At 36.6% G+C, this 15,645-nt stretch overlaps 1 pseudogene; it reads right to left on the bottom strand.

Annotated features, from left to right (window-relative positions):
* Window positions 1-9,649: 9,649 nt before the first annotated feature.
* LOC113294686 lies at window positions 9,650-13,622 on the bottom strand (annotated as a pseudogene).
* Between the last annotated feature and the right edge of the window lie 2,023 nt (window positions 13,623-15,645).

Below are 15,645 nucleotides of genomic sequence, written 5' to 3'. Positions count from 1 at the left end.
CTTAAACCAATCAGCAAACTCATATTTGTGCTTTAGTAGGCGTTCAAGGTCACTTAGTCTTGGGTGCATCATAGCCAGTGTAGTTTTGTGTTGCCTAAAAAATTTAATCAAAGCGGACAAATTAAATGATGTGGCCGGGAAAGTAAAAGTTAAAGACCTAACATAAAACTTTGGTAAATAGAGTGTTGCTTACGCTATGTACGGAGCCACATCATCATCATTAGACAAGATATAGTTATGCATCTTCTTCTTTTGATCTCCAGTTAAAGAAAATCTTATGGCTTTCCCAATGGGAGTATCATCTACGTATCTAGGTGGTTTATTGGTTCTTGACTCGATATCTTTGAGGTACCTCGACAAGAATGTAACACATTCATCAGCCAAATAGCCTTCAGCAATAGATCCCTCTGGATGAGCTTTATTCTTACATATTTCTTTAAAGTGTACAAATACCTGCCAAAAAAGAATACCAAAAAGAATAATAAGTGAGTGAACAGATTACCAACAATAAAAAGAGAGCAAACAACTTATTGAAAAGAAATAAGTAAAAAACAAACAAGGCAAACAAAAGTTTAAAATGTATATCGTTCAATGAGATACATCCAACGATACTGCACAGGTCCTCCTAAACATGCTTCTGTTGCCAAATGGATAGGCAACTGAACCATAATGTCGAAGAAGGCAGGTGGAAAAATCCTCTCTAATTCACAAACAATGGTAACAATGCGCTTCTCCATCTCTTCAAAATCTTCGGGTCGTGACACCTTAGAGCATAGTTCACGGAAAAAATAACTCAACTCCATTAGCACTTTACTGACTTTAGACGGTAACGTTTTCCGGAATGCCAAAGGTATAAGTTGCTGCATGAGCACATGTGAATCATGACTTTTTAGACCAAAATTTTTGCGTTGATGGACATTCACACACCTCGCAACGTATGCTGTAACCATCCGGAGTCTTCAAATTCTTCAAGACATTAAGAAACATAGTCTTTCTTGCATTATCCATAGAATAACATGCTCCTGGTAAGAAGTATTTCCCATTTGATAATGGCTTTGGATGAAGTTCAGGTCTAATCTTCAGGAGTTGCAAATCTAATCTTGCTTTAAGACCATCCTTAGTTTTTCCAGCAATATCCATTATCGTACCCAGAACACTATCGCAGACATTTTTTTCAGTGTGCATCACATCTATGTTATGTTTGAGAAGATTATTTGCCCAGTATGGAAGTTCATAAAAAATACTCAATTTCTTCCAATTGCTTGGCATATTACTTACAGCTCTACTTGATCCTCGTGATTTTCTCTTGCGTGGACGATCTCCCATCAAATTCTCCTCAAACTGTTTCCCAAATGTGTGCGGAATGTCTTTCAACAAGCTCAAGATATCTGCCCCTAACAATGGGTTTGGAGGTGGTTAAGTTCTACTCTCCCATCAAAATCTTTCTTAAGTGTGGTGCGGAACCTATGATAAGAAATCAACTGTCAAATACACAAACACTCAACGGCAAGAGCACACATACAATAACAAGGCAACAAAATATTAGTAGGAGAACCTTAATCAACACAATAGAGAGAACCATTTTGACAGGGAACTCAGTTAAAGTATAAAGATTATTACCTATGATTCATCGGTAAGAATCGTCGATGGCCCATGTAGACTGTTTTTCTTCCATTCTTCAACCACTGGTGCCGAGTTTCTTCAAGACACGTTGAACATGCCAATTTTCCTTTATTACTCCATCCAGAGAGCATTGCAAGTCCACGATAATCACTTATAGTCCATAGTAATCCCGCTTTCAGATTGAACATTTCATTTCATGAGGAATCATAAGTGTCCAACCCTTCCTCCCATAATTCTTTCAGCTCATCTATTAATGGTCTCAAATACACATCAATGTCGTTACCTGTAATTTTTGACATAGAAGGTTATGATCAGTTTCAATATTTGGTTATAAAACAAAATATTAATGTAATGTTGACAAATCAGATAACAATCAAGATAAATATCATTACCTGGACTATGCGGGCCTGGTATAAGTAAAGACAATATCATGTTAGGTTGTTTCATGCATAACCATGGTGGTAAGTTATAGGGTAACAAAACCACAGGCCATGTGCTATGCGGATTTCTCATTGAACTATATGGACTAAACCCATCAGTTGACAAACCTAATCTTATATTCCTTGGATCAGCCTTAAAAGCTGGATTCATCTCATCAAAATGCCTCCAAGCTTCAGAATCAGCTGGATGTCTCAATACCCCATCTTTTGTACGCCCTTCATGATGCCATCTCATATCTCCTGCAGTCTTAGAACACATGAACAACCGTTGTAGGCGAGGTTTTAAAGGAAAGTGACGAAGTATTTTAGCCGGCGTTTTTGATCTTCCATCTTTGTAACGAGAAGCTTTACAAACCGTAAAGCTTTCAAGATCCGCAGTCTCCTTATAAAACAGCATACAATCATTGGGACACGCATCAATTTTAACGTAAGACAGTCCCAAATCTGATAATACCTTCTTACATTGTGTGAAATTTTCTGGCAATGTGCACCCTTCTGGAAATGATTCTCTCATGAGTTGAAGCATCTCTTTGAATGACTTGTCGGACATCCCACCAACGCATTTGTAGTTCCAAAATCTAATAAGATAAGACATCATCGACATCTTATCGCATCCAGGGTATAACGGCTTCTTTGAATCTTCTAGCAACTTATAAAACTACGCAGCTGAACTATCACTTGGCATCCCACTCATTTCTGCATCCAACATATCACCCACATCCTCATCAGCACGTAATCCATATGCATCCCGTAGCATTCCAGTAATGTCATCCCCAACCTCTTCGCCATTGTTATCCATAATAACCTGATCCGCATTGATATTTTCGGCCCCCAAATTACATGGAAATGTTGTTCTGAACCCTTCACCATGATGATACCATATTGTATAACTCCTTAACATACCACAGGTAACTAAGTCATCATATATCTCATCTCTAGTCTTGTAATGTATATTGGCACACTCCTTGCATGGACATTTTACTTTGTTATCTTCAGTAACAAACCCATTTTCAAACGCATAGTTCAAGAACAAACACAACCCTTCATGAAACTCCTTACCGGATCTTTCAAAATGAACCCAACTCTTATCCATTTATCAATCACAGTATTATTGAACTAAAATAATGATGGATACAATCGGTATAAATTTCTTCAATCAATATTCTTGGACCATAAGTACCTGACATCAAAGTAGAAAGGAACATTAGAAAATTACAGTTGAACTTGTGTTCTAATTCTCAAAAGTTGAGTGCCAGAAATGATTCCAAGTCACAGGACACAAGTAATATATTGATAGACGCATTTATGTGTCTAATATAGCTCATTTGTATATATTGTTAGTGCTCGATATCGTACTTATTTGGTTATTTTATTTATTTGTAGGTGTTTTTGGAAGAATAAGGCTTTGTGGCGAAATTGGCTAAAAATGCGGCATTTGGACCTCCGTTGATAACATACCGGAAGCGCCCCAGAAGTTTACCGGAAGTGCCCCAGGAATACCCCGGAGGAACCCCGAAAAAGTGCGGAAAATCAGAAAAATCACTACGGACCCTCGATTTTGGATAAGGGGTAACCTAATTACTAAGGGCGACCTATTTCCAGGCAGCTGCTAAAGGGAGAACAGCACAGGATAGGGGGAGGTCACTTTCCTTCCCAAATTCAAAAAGAAAATTGGCGGGAAAAAGTGTTTCACGTCTGCAGATTTTAGAGTTCGAATTTTGATCGAGTTCTAACGAGATTCAATCGTGGAAATCAATTGGGATGGACTTGTTACAGCGTAACAGGGTTTGTAGGAGTGTTTGGGCTGAAAACATTGGGCCAGATAAGCCGTGAGAGGTGAACAGAGAGACGGGAAGAGTTCGGGTCCTGTTGAGCTTACTTCTAGAAGTTCCAGCGAGACTAAACACCTATAAATCTTTCCAATGATACTTGTATATCTTATAGAGAGTTTAGATAACTCAGGAAAGTTCAAATATCGTGAAGAGAGTTTGACAGAAAAAGAAAACCGAACTCGCTGTGGAGAGATACGGGAGATATTCGTGGAGATTTGAGGGGTCTGTTAGATATAAATAGCATGGTACGAGTCACAGAAATTATCATCGAGTGTTTGGGGACGTAGAGGGAGGCTGCAGGAGGAAGGACAAGAAGCCGCAGGAAAACTTTCCTGCTGCTGCTGCCATTGGAGGTGCTCAAGAACACGAAGAACGACAGCCCAGAACCGGCGTTTTACAGCAGTATTAAAACAACAGCAACAACCACAGCTGAAACCAAGTATCGCTGTTTCTGTTACAACAGTACACTTTACCGTTCTTCTCTGGACGCCTTCTGTGGGTCGCAGATTCACTATTTTATTCTTTTCACTCTTTTAATCAACTTTTGACCTATAAACATCTTTTTGAGAAAGTGATTAATATGAGAAGCTAAACCCCACCACTGGGATGACGTAGGAAGCGTTATTTCACGCATGTGGTAATTTTAATAATTCTTTTATGACTGTTTGCATTGATATTTAATTGATTAATGATTTTTATTGAATGGGTGTGATTTCGTTTGATGGCGTATGCTTGGTCTATGTATTTTTGATACATCATGCTTTTGATTTACAGTCATTGCTTTTCAAAAATCTATTTTTGGCAAAGAACAAGAGTTCATATTTGAACTATAATTGATTGGAATTATTATTTGAGTCACATGAATGGAATTTGGTGGAATCCTGAATCTCAGTACCTCTCGATATTGTGATAAACTTTTGTGAATATATCTTCTTAATTTTTAGTGTTTTCTATTTTTGAGTCTAAAATCGAGTCTACACAAGTCCGAGTGAACGACACTCTACTTACCACTTTTAAAATTACATCATATATAATTATGTAAAAATTTTGACTAAGAATCCCATAAACAATTACCACTTTTACACCATAAATGATGGAGTTCAGTGCCTTGTACATTTTTCTAGATAAAAACTTCAGACTAACTAGCCTCTTCTAATAGTCTAATTCACTAAACAAAAATGACCACAGATTCCATCAAGAAAAAAACGACCAAGAGATTATTAACTACAGAAATGTCACCATCAGATCAAAAATAACAAATAAGCGTTCTTTAAGTTCAAACTGCAAGCATTAATTCAAAAGGAACAAAGAAGCATGCCTTAAGTTCAAACTGCAAACACTAATTCATAGCAATTAATAAAGATGACATATAGATGTTCACCAATAATATATACTTTAACTAGAACAGGGAGTAAATCCAACGCAATGTAAATTACTAAGAGCCAAAGACTCTTTTGCACCCTGAACTTAAGAAGCAGAACCAAATAAGGATGCAATCCAAAATCGTTAAAGCAAACTAATCAGATGTTACAAAATTTGAAGACTAAAAGAGCATTAATAATAGCTAAAGCAGTACCAGAAATTACAGAGAGGTGAAATTATGACCATACAAGAGGCAATTAATGCATTTATTCAATCATGCATAAAATGAGGACAACCCATATCTTAAAGCCTAACGGAGAAATTTGGGTAGAACATTATCTCAATCATAAAAAAAATATTCCAATTAGGCATTACAGAACATCAATTACGAACTCTAGTATAGTATATTGATCCTATCAGCTAACAAGTATAGTAAAGACAACAACACAAACACAATTAGAAACTAAGAAATTTCACAAAACCCCAATATCATGTACAAAACAGATAAAACCAAAACCCCAATCAGAAATTCTAAGATCAAATCTAAGAAATCCAAAGCTCATACCACAATATCAAGTTCCATCAACAAAAACCCATATCCAGATTTCGTTTCTAGACCACCAATCCATAAAACAAACCCTAAGAAATTAAAAAAAAAAATGAAATCCATGACACAAACACTCAGAACTCAGAAATTAAAGAATTTTTTCTATCCAGTAAACCCTAAGAAATTGAAACTAAAGAAAAACAAATTTAATTTATTTAATCACAGTAGTGAATACAAAGAAAAAGAGGAGAAATTTCACCTGAAATTTTACTCCTTTAGCTCCTGTAAAACAAAGAAAACAAGCAATTAAAAGAAAAACCAGTCCTTAATCAAAGAAACAAAGAAATAAAAAGAGATTAAAAGTAATACAAAAAAGGGGAAATTTCACCTTCAAGTTTACTCGTTTAGATCCTGCATGCAGAACAAAAAATATATGAATTAAAAGTAATATGAAGCAACCCTGATCTAAAAGATTTAAGCAAATACAGTCCTTAAACAAAGAATCGAAAATTAAAATACAAAAAAAAAGGAAAAAATCACCTTCAATTGACTCCTTTAGATCCTGCAAAGCAAAACAAAAAAAAAAACATTAACAGATGAGAGTAAACTCAAGAGTGGTGAGGGATACAGACGAGATAGACGAGATGGAGAGAAGGTAACAAAATCACCTCTTAGCAAACTTCTTCACTAGAGAAGAACAGAAGGAAAGAGGAGAAAACCAGATCTGAGTTTTACAAGAAGATGAGAGAAAGGAATTAAAATAGAGAAAATTTTGGCGAAAATTTCAGCGGGAGAGAATGAAATTTCACCGCCTTTTCTGAATTTTTTTTTTGACGGATTGGAAAACCTCACAAATGATGAAAGTTTCATCTGTCGAAGTGTAAAATTGATGAGATATGTTGTGTCGGACACTCAAAACTAACAAAAAAAAGTCTATTGGACTTTGACTAACTGTATTTGTGACGCTTGGCCCAGCAAACCCTCACAAATAGTTGGGTCGGATCCTTGGAACCGACAAGTTAGAGTATTTGTGGCGGTTTATCATAAACCCTCACAAATAACCCATATTTGTGACGCCCCCCTTAAAAAAACCTCACAATTGAGAGCTGTTTTTGTAGGTGGTTGTGAGAACCTTCCATAACCTTGTAGAGAACTCATCTACTCAATTTTTCGTTGTAATTAAACGAAAGCTTGAATGGGCATTTAATATTCTTTAAGAAAGTTTTGTTCTTCCTATTTGTCTTTCCTTTATAAACATAACCCTTCCTCTTGTGGCTTTTATCGGGACCACCGCTTCTCTCACAAACCATTTTAAAACGGGTTTTTTTTTCTCTCCCATTCAATACTAATACGTACATGTCTTTTAGTGCATGTTGTCTAGCCCAACTCTTTGCCTCTAAAGGACATTTGAATACCAAGTCATTCATGTGGTGATGGGACGTGTCATCGTACAAAATATCAACAGGGTAAATTGATTTTCCATTAGTTCTATTGGATCAGATGCAACCTACGAGTAATAGCACAACGATAATACCAACGTAAAATAAGAAATATTTAAATTTTCGGCAATGTAAAAATAATATACGATCCTGCCGAAAAAAAGGTTCGGTTATGAAAACAAAATTGCGATCTTTCCGAACAGAAAGTTCGGTTATGAAAAAAGATTGCGATCTTGCCGAACAGAAAGTTCGGTTATTAAAAAAAAATACGATCTTGCCGAACTTGTTCTTTGGAATTTTCTATGGTATAGTTCGGCAACATAATTACTACACTCGACTAAACCGAACTACAAAGTTCGGTTAGCTATTCAATGAACGTGATTTGCGATCTTGCCGAAAAAAATGTTTGGCAACAAAGGGACTAAACTCGACTAAACCGAACTATTAACTATATGCTCTCTAAAATTAGTTCTGCAACGTTTTCTGGAAAAAGATAACTAAACTCTCAAAAACGTCCATTAAAACAGAGTTCGGGTACATACGTATGCTAAAATGAGTAACCGAACTGCACATACAGGAGAGTTCGGCTACCTGTTCTGCAGAATTGCTAACCGAACTACTTCGACCTAGCCGAAATTTCTTCCTGAAATTTTCGATTTTGCCAATTTTTTGCACAATTCAACATTCATTAAATAAATTTGAGCCATACCTGAGTGCCCATAACTTCATCTTCTGGTTGTGGCTGATAAAATTTGTCATATGGGTCGTTTGCTTGAGTTTAGGAAAAAAACATTCATCATCTAACAAATAACTCATACCCGGATATTGACAAGTACTGACAAATACGCTAGGAGATGAAGGAAGTTCTGATTCTGATGAGGAGTTATCATCACAAGAATCACTCATATCATATTTAGAAAACCCAAAATAAGAATTTTTTGGTTCAAACCTATTTTTCTTCAACTTTTTTCTTCTTCTTCTTCTCTCTCAATAATTCCGATTCTAACAAAACTATCCTATTAATAACTCACTAGTCACTAACTAATCAGTAATTAATCATTACATTAACATTAACTAATTAATTTAATTACCAAGAGTAAAATTGATATTAAAAATAAATTTAGATAAGGAGTGACCCAAAATTACTTCAAATGTCCCACCCCAAAATGGAAGAGTAGTCCCCCACCTATTTGGAGTAGTCCCAAAAATATCATTCTAGTTTTTTCGTGCCCCATCAATCCAATCCGGTCAGAGAAGATTTATTCATTCCAACCCTAATATCTCAGTAGAAGATTTAGAGCAGAGGATAGCTGTTTGAGTGAGGAGGCGGAGTTGAGTGAAAACCCAGTAACCGGAGTTGTGCTGGTGAGAATTTGCCGGCTTATCGTACTGTATTAAAAATGTTGTTGAAATTCGTGGCTCATGCACGTTCACTTCATAATGCTTTGTCTCCTCTTTGAAACTCAGTCGTCTAATTTCCCATCTGTTCTCTACGTGTTTTCATCTCTTGTCCCAGTGTTGGATATCTTGGGTAATCTCAGGACTTTAGGCTTTCATCTGGTGCGTTTCCTTCCCCTACTTTGGTATCCCTTAACGTGTCGCTTAGATTATATTTTACTTACTACAACAAGATTGTACGTTATTCATTCACAATTTATTTTGTTTCTTAAAGTGTTATTGAGAACTCATATCTTGATAGAAATTATGAGACTGGTAATAGTAATGCCGCATTCGACCTTTCCTGCCCCGCCTCTCCAAATGGGAGACTCCCGTTGTACCCGGTGGTTACATGCTAGATGTGTCAACAAAGTCAAATTGGTTCCTCTTTTGACCTAGTGCGGTGACTGATTCAGTTACCGGAGATGTGTCTCCTTCATTTTCTTCTCTACTGATCCAACTTCTTTTCGACTAGGGGAACAGCCATGGTCTGAAATATCATTTAAAACTTCCAGTTGAGCTGCTAAAGTATCCCACCCCCATCTTTCCTTTCCTGCCGGAAAGCAGAGAGACCTTCTCACCCCATTGTTGCTAGAGTGAAGATATCTCATACTCCCCTCTATTATTAGACTGTCTCTTAATGATCCATCTACATTCTTGCTCAGAACACTTGATCGAATCATATTGAATAATTCAAGAGTCAAAGAAGCTTTCCAAGCATAACCCATCCGTCGAATCAAAATGTTTTTGCTTGACGTATATCTACACTCGGTCTTGATGTCCTTATTGATGAAGAGAGAGTAAAATCGTGCGGCGTTATCGTGGTAAAGGAAGGACAAGGAAACCTCTCCAGTTATCTACGGTTTATCGTGGTAAAGGAAGGACAAGGAAACCTCTCCAGTTATCTACGGTTAATTCCACGTTGGGCGAGCGTATCAAAATAAAAATAAAAAATTGACTACATGCAAATTGGAAGTAAAACAATTAAACAGAACTAAAAAGTACCCAAAACTAAAACACCACTTCAGTCAAAAGAAAGTAAAACTGGTAAAATTCAACGTTTCTGCACCCTACTCTTACCAGGAAGAGTCATCTGCCTACATAAACCACCTTGTTTATCCTCTATACAAAAGAGGTAGAAGGATATACCCACCAAGGCAAAAATCAAAGTTGAAATCATCAGCTAAATTTCCCAAAATGCAATCAAGTGTCAGTCAATGCAACAAGTATTCTGATCAATCCATAGAGTAGTTTCAGCCTTTAAGAGTTCCTCCTGCAAAAAGAATATTTAACATACTCGGCGAATTAAATTTCTCAAGAACCTAACAACAAACTTCATAGGTTTGAAGCACAGAAAATCACTGCAGCATATATGATAACATAATAAGAACGCTTGGTAGTAGTTAGTAGTGTTTCAGTCAAGGTTATATTATTAAGAAGGCACCATGCTAACATAAACTCATTTTTCTACCCAACAAATTAGCACACATGTTCTCTCACTCTCTCACTCTATTAATAATCTTAAAGTGTGTATGATACGCCAGATAAACAGATACCAACTTCTACAGAATAAAAAATGTACACAATGACAGGGTGCAAACACTAAGAAAATAGCCTATCGCCCTATGTTGTCATAGGCGTGAGGCGCCGGGCAGTGCGGGTGTAAAATCCGAGTAACTATTCTAGGCACAATTATAGAGAAGAGGATCAAGGCCGAATAATTATCTTCTTTCTATATTTACATCAAACAATAAAGCCTATTACTATACTTATATCAAAGAATTAAAACGTCAAAATTGCATCCATTCCACCAATCACGTCCATTTAGTTTGAAAATAATATGAAACTCTCTTCTTCATTTTCCATCAGTCAAATGTTTCCACATATTAATAACATTAATCACATTCAATTAGGGGAAAGATTTGAGAAAGATTTTCTTTTTTTTTAAATATACCTTTTGGGCGCATAAAGGCGCCGTTAGGAATCCACTATTTAAAAGTGGCATCTTTTTTCCTTAGCAAGACGCCAAATGGAAAAATAGGGCCACTTTGGCGCCAAGGCGACGCCTTTGACAACATAGCTATTGCCTACATTTTAAAATAGTAAAGATATAACATGTGTGCTTAACATCTCTAACTTTTAATGCATACCAACAATACTACCAGGCAGAACTTGTTTTACACATGCAAATTCACAATACTTATAGCAAAAAAAATGTTCATAAAGCGACGTAACTTATGATGACTTTATGTTGATTATGCTCATATAGCACTGTGAAAGACCAAAACTTTTGCTTGAAGGCATGCAAAGTGACTATTTTGAGCTTCTTGCCCATCAAATGCAACTTCGGAAAACAATCGTAAGCTGAGTTCAATTCAATTTCATGAGAATTTTAGAGGAAAGAGTAGGAAGCTAAGTTCTGCGTAAACATAAGGAAGAAATAAATGGCAAAAATGACATACCAGTTGAGAAAGGATAAACTCAGCCTCCCATCTTACAGAGAATCAGTCGATCATGCCTTGCCCATTATTATTGTCCTCTTCTTCTTCGCCACCAAGTTTAAGACCAGCGAGCATCTGATCTAAAGGCAATAGTCCATCATCATCTGCCTCAGTCATCTCCGATGGTTGGTACTCTTCATTGTGGTGCAAGGATATGTTAAGCGCCATCTCTGGGTTTTCTTCCAAAATTTTCAAGAATTCTTCAATCTCAGTATTCATCTTCTCCTCATCAAGTTTTCTATTAGAATTATCCACTTCCATATTCATGAACTTCAGCTTCCAAGCACGAGGTTTGCCACGTTTCTTTAGTCGCTTCTCTTCATAGCTCTTCTTTATTAAAATTGCATCAGGAATGACAAGACCTTTATATGTAATGTCAATATTAGCTCCATATAGGTCATACCAAGAGCATAATCGCCGGGGTTTAAAAGATGGCCAAGATGGGTTCTTATATTAAAGATCAAGTCATTTTTGCCAAAATCAGAGACACGTGCAACTTGAACGTCTGCTAATGCGTAAGTTGTTCCGCCAACATTCACTTCAGATATCATGGGTTCCACATCCAAAACTATATATTCCACGAGTTGTCGACTTGATAGCAAAGTCTTGAAAGGCATCCTCCAATACTGGTCTGCAACCATGTACGACATCCTCAAAGTAAGGGGATCAAGTAAAGCAATGCTGTCACTTACTTTCGTGCACAGTACTAGTGGACCCAGATTTCCCAAGCTAAGAGCTGTTTTGGGAGGAAGACAGATCAGATCCTCGCGGCAATGGGACAAATTTCAACAGAAAATGTGTATTTATAATTGTAGGTGGAGCTCTTTTCGTCATGGGATACTAGCTGTTTATCATTTCGGCTCTTGATTGGACAAACTTTACCGACGAAATCAACAAACTTTAGAGCATGGCTTCGGTTGGCGAAGAAAAAATCAATACCATGATCCATCTGCTTAATCTTTATTGCATGAAGAGCAGCATTATGCTTGAGAATGAGCTGCTCAAGATAAAAGAACGTTCTACGGTGCGGCACATGTTGTCTTAACTGAACAGAAGCAATCCACTGATCAGGATTAGCAGCAATCCTTGAACAGGATTCACACAAGTGGTCCTGTACAACATACTCAACAAGGTAAGCTTGCTCTAAAACAACTCCATTAAGTACTTCTTTCTGCACTCCAATTTTAACCTTGATCCTCTTCGAATGTGGTTCTGTCCATATAAACTCGGCATGTGTAAGCCTAACCTTACTCAAATTCTTCAACCTTTTCACACAAAATGTTAAGAGCTCTTTGGATTCTAGCTCGCATTTCATCCAAGTTCGCGGTGGCTGCAAGTAACTGTTGCATTCAGGGCAGTACATGATGATAACATTCTTTTGTAGACCTTCAGTGATGTCAACTTCAGCTCTTAAACATTTGACACACATATTTGCAGCATTCTGTGGCATCAGAATTCCACATTTGCAACATAAAATAGTCCCAACAGTATGTTGGATCCTAAACATCCCTGATTCAACGACCGCCATTTTTAAAGACAGATGAACTGAACAAAAAAAAAACACAAGAACCAAAAGGTTAGGACTAAATATGGTGAACTTAGCTTGAGTCTCAACCAAAATAGTATCAACAACCAAATATTAAAAAATTATTGATGCCTACAGAAAGGTTGCTCCAAAGTTGTACCAAGTAACAAACCAATCCAATGAAATTCTTGGTACTAATGGATACAACTAGCTTAAACAACATGGAAAAATCATAATAAAGGCATGGATTTGGTTATTTTGATTTCTAAATAAATCTGTAATCTAAGTAAATCAACTCTATCATATGTTTCTAGAATAAAAATTTGAAATGAAACACAAAATAAAGATAGATCCTACAACATCATTAAAACATGAATTTCCCTAAAAAACAAAACTGGCTTAAAAAATAACAAAGTAGTACAAAATAAATTGGCCATCACAAAATTGATAAAGAGTTGAAAAAAACAAAAAAAAAATGTAGATGGATGTCCATAAAGACATAATACCATCATAAATCCATAAGCAATAGAGACTTTGTAGTCATAATTACAGAACATCAAATATATCAGTTTCTAATTCAATTAATTTTTCCTGATTGTGTTCCCAAACAGGCTTACTCAACGAGTCAATCAGAATAATCAAGAACAAACAGAAACAATGGCATCAATATCTTCGTCGTTAGCTAAAAGAGAAACAATCTAACCTAATCTAATCCCAGCCAACCATATAATTCATGAATCTGAAAGATGAAAAGCAGAAACGAAACGAAACCGTAAATCAAAGTCAGAAAAAGGAGGATTTCAACATACCTGATCTGCCTCTGCTTGGTGATTGGGAATGATTTTGTAGCCGGCGGCGCAGAAAGACCAAGTTAAATAGAGAGAAAACAGAAACAAGGGTTTAGACTGAAGCTGGGTTTGTATCCAGCGTTGGATTAACCGAGCGAAGTAGGTTATATTCTATCCGTTGGATTATTTTCTGGTATCTTCTTTGGGAAGTCAAGGAAACAAATTCATAAATGACATCGGACTTTTTATATATCTCCTCATCATGGGACCACATCCAACGGTGGGCCTCGGAGCAAGTCTCACGGTGGAAGAGTTCCATCTTCCACGCCACCTCAACATTGGAATTGTGGGTGTGAGTGCAAGTGTAGTGGTGGAACAACAAAATTGCTAATCTTAATAGCGTTGAGCGCTAATCAGAATACCGCTAAAAAAACGTTATTCAGAATAGCACAAAACGCTATTAAGATTAGCGCTTTTTTCTCAGTCATTAGATTTTCAATGGCTCGTTTTAGATCTACAGATAAAAAAACGTTATTCTGAATAGCGTTTTGTGCTATTTTGATTAGCGTTGAGCGCTATTCTGATTGGCGTTTTCCGTCTTCTATTGCGCTATTTTGAATAGCGTTTTACGCTAATCTAATTAGCGCTGCCATGGATTCCACAGACCATTCTACGAAACCATGGAACCCTGCTTGGATTTTTCATGGAAAACACCAATTTGGAAGCCATTAGACTAGACACTCCATGATTTTTCCACACTTGGAAGGCTTGGATTCCACTATAAGACTTGCTCTCAAAACGCATTAGAAAAAAAAATGCTTTTATTGGGGCGTCACATTCTATTAGAGGGACGTCATCTAAGACAAATATGAATCACTCATAAGTAATATAAAATACCCTTTATCTCAAATAATTTTGTAATTTTAGTTAATTTTAATTTAGTTTAATTAGATAATAATTAAATTAATGAATTTTGTTATATACTCGATGAATTCTGGGACAGTTTTTGTGGGAAGAAAAACCATAGAGAAGAAAAAAAAAATATTGGAGATTTCTTTCAAACCCTAGATTTTGATTCACTCAACCAAAATGAATGAAACAAGTTACCAATTCGAGGTGGGTGAATCTTTGTATGATAGAGAAAACAAGTTTTACATCCCTCATGGAAAGATATGTTGCTATTCATTTTGACCATATCACTATGTTTTTTTTTACTAACTTTGAGTTTTTAGACCATGTAGACATGGAAAACGAAGAAAGAAGCACATGAATGAACAAGAGAACGTGGCAAGTTAATTATGCGTGTTATAGTTTGTAATGGATCAAAAAATGACTGCCACTTTCAAATGGTTTGCGAGTGGAATGGAGAAAGTAAAAGTCATGTGCCAAAGGGTACCGAAAGTAAAAGTCAGTTGCCGCAGTGCTCCAATGAAGTACTTTTAATGGATTGCACGTACAAGACCAACAAGTATGAGATGCCCGTGTTGAACATTGTTGAACAAACTTTCTCCAACTCTCCGTTTAGCGTCGCATTTTGCTTCATGGAAAATGAGATTGAAGAGAGTTATGGTGGGCACTACAACAAGTGAGTTTATTCTACGTTGAGGGATATACTCCAAAGGTGATTGTCACCACAAAGAACAAGCATTGTTGAATGCAATAACGAGGATTTTCCCGGATGCTCATCACCTTCTTTGCACGTTCCACCTATGGAATAACATTGAAACTAAATGTAAGACCATCATTTGTACAACAAAGAAAAGTCAAATGGAGAGAATAAAGAAACTACCAGTTGATAAACAAAAGGAAGCCAAAGAGAAATTAAGAAGGATGACGAGTTGGCGGAACTAAGATGGGCTAGTTTCCAAAATGATTGGGAAGCCATGGCATATTCTCTCACCGTGGAAGATTATGAAGAACGATCTCGTATGTTATTGTCTAGTTTGAGAAGTTATCCAATTATGGTGAAATATTTGGTGGAAAATTGGTTGGATCCGCACAAAGAGAAGTTTATAGCCGCATCCACGAACAAATATAGACATTTCGGCAACCAAGCTACAAGTACGGTGGAATCTCCTCACTACCGGTTGAAGAAGAAGCTTCATAGTGGTGATGGTGGATTTGTTACGGCATTTAAATCCATGCACACCT

This window comes from Papaver somniferum, chromosome 7 (genome assembly GCF_003573695.1).
Source record: "Papaver somniferum cultivar HN1 chromosome 7, ASM357369v1, whole genome shotgun sequence".
In the NCBI taxonomy this organism is placed as follows: Eukaryota; Viridiplantae; Streptophyta; class Magnoliopsida; order Ranunculales; family Papaveraceae; genus Papaver; species Papaver somniferum.
This window is presented reverse-complemented; position numbering and strand designations above follow the sequence as displayed.